Consider the following 2,347-nt stretch of genomic DNA (forward strand, 5'->3'; position numbering starts at 1 on the left):
TGCTAGCTGCTGCTTCTAATCCAATAATGCACGCTTTGCATTCCGCTGTATTATTAGTAACCTCAAAGTCTAGTTTGACAGAGATTAGAGTATGTCACTAGTAGAATAAACATGATTGGCACCGGTTCAAACCCGATTTAAGCCACCGGTTTGAACCGGTCACAATGTGGGGGGTGCTAATACCTCCCCACTTTGCCACCGGCTCAAAACCGGTGGTATAAATCGGTTTTGGCACCGGTTAACGGTACTTTTATTTATTTTGGCCACCGGTTAACCGGTGCCAATAATAAAGCCGCGCAATTTTTTTTGGGTGGTAGTGTCATTTCACTTTATATTGTTTTTTCCTGTTTTCTTTTAATAATATTAAAAAAATCCTATAAATCCAGCAATAATAACCTGTTTTCAGGCCTGTAATTCCTGCAATAATATTAACAAAAATAATTAATAATATTATTATAATAATTACCAATAATAATAATATTATTAAATATTATAATAAGATACAAATAATATTAAAAACAATAATTCATATATAGATATAAATATTCCCAAATGCAAAACAATAAAAAAAAGTGTTATATATATACACAAAGGATAGTAAGTAATTACTGAATAATAATATAGTTAAAAAGTTAACAAAACATAAATTCACAATAAAAGTGACATTTACATGTTAAAGGTGATAAAAGACGCCAACATGTCACGAACTTCATTAAGATCCTTGATTGTCAAAGGACCATCCTTTTGTACCTTAAAATACTTGAAATATAGAAAAATTATGTTAGAATTAATTAAATAGGCTAAACAATATGTATTTTATCAAAAATGGCCTATAGGATACTTTGCCCATTTTCTACATTTCTTATCAAATGAACTATTTCTTTCTTATAACATGTCAATGTTGGCTATTATTGGGTGTCTAAGGTTTGAAATCACATCAATAGAGCATTTTATTAAGTTTTAAAACGCATTTTACTCAAAATGGCCCAAATATGGCCTATATGACTTCTACGTTGCCCATTTCCTACATTTCTTATCAATTGAACTATTTCTTTCTCATAACATGTCAATATTACTTAGTATTAGGTGTCTAAGGCTTAAAATTGAATCAAAAGAGCATTTTACCAAAAATTACCCTAATATAGCCTACATGCATGACTCTACTTAGCCCATTTTCTACCTTTCTTATCAAATGATTTACTTCTTTCTCATAACATGTCAATATTATCTAGTTTTAGGTGTATAAGGTTAGAAATCACATCAAAAGATCATATTAACAAAAAATGGCCCAAATATGGCCTATATGACTTCTATTTAGCCCATTTTCTACCTTTCTTATCAAATGAACTATTTCTTTCTCATAACATGTCAATGTTACTGTAGGCGTCGTTTGAAGTGCGCCTACGTTAAAGCATATGGTGAATATGCTTGGAACTCATAGGAAGTGGGAATTGACATATACGATTAGGGAAAAGGAAAGTAGGGAGCCGCCAACAAGTTTTTAAGGAACTTGTAAACCGTTCACGGATCATAAAAAGGCAACCAAGATAAAGGGACAAAGATAGGCAACAACGATTGACCCGTGAAGGTTACACCCCATTCACAATCCATGAGATTACTAACTCCATATGGTTCGGAACCACAAAAGGAAGATCAAGGATGATGGTACGAAGTGAGTCATGGAGTCACATACATTCACCCGTATTGGCCTCTACTTGATTCTTATAGTGAAAAGCGATTCCTGTGATCTCAAAGGAATACAAACAAAATATTCAATTTGCTCCAAACTATTATTATGCTAAATTGGTTGAATATTAATGCAACATATAATTATAAAATATTTGTGATCACTTGATTAAATAACAAGATTAAAAAGGAACCTAAACCAGTCATCCAAATTATCTTATTAGGCGTGGTTTTCAATTACATATTCCCTTTAAACATGCAATATGGTGATCAATAAATATAATAAAATAAACATTAATATTTGAAGCAATCTAACCATAATAAAGTTAGTCAAATCAAATAATAATAATAACCCTAATCATGATACTAGCAATATAAAATAATAAGAGTAATTAAGTGAATTAATTACTCACGTTTCGCGTTTCCTTGAATTGCTACATCATGAATAAACTATTAGTAACTTCAATAAATATATAAATCAAATGAAAATTAAATTAAGTAAAGGTATATTTTATTTGGTCCAAACCCTCAGTTAATTATACCTTTCTCGCCTTGGTTTAAGTATAGAACTTTGGGTATTGTATGAACTCCTTGGAGTGCTTAAGGAAGGAATGAAAAAAACAGGGAGGCTAGTGTTTAGGATAAAGAGGGAGAAGATAAT

The sequence above is a fragment of the Chenopodium quinoa genome, unplaced genomic scaffold (genome assembly GCF_001683475.1).
Source record: "Chenopodium quinoa cultivar QQ74 unplaced genomic scaffold, ASM168347v1, whole genome shotgun sequence".
In the NCBI taxonomy this organism is placed as follows: Eukaryota; Viridiplantae; Streptophyta; class Magnoliopsida; order Caryophyllales; family Amaranthaceae; genus Chenopodium; species Chenopodium quinoa.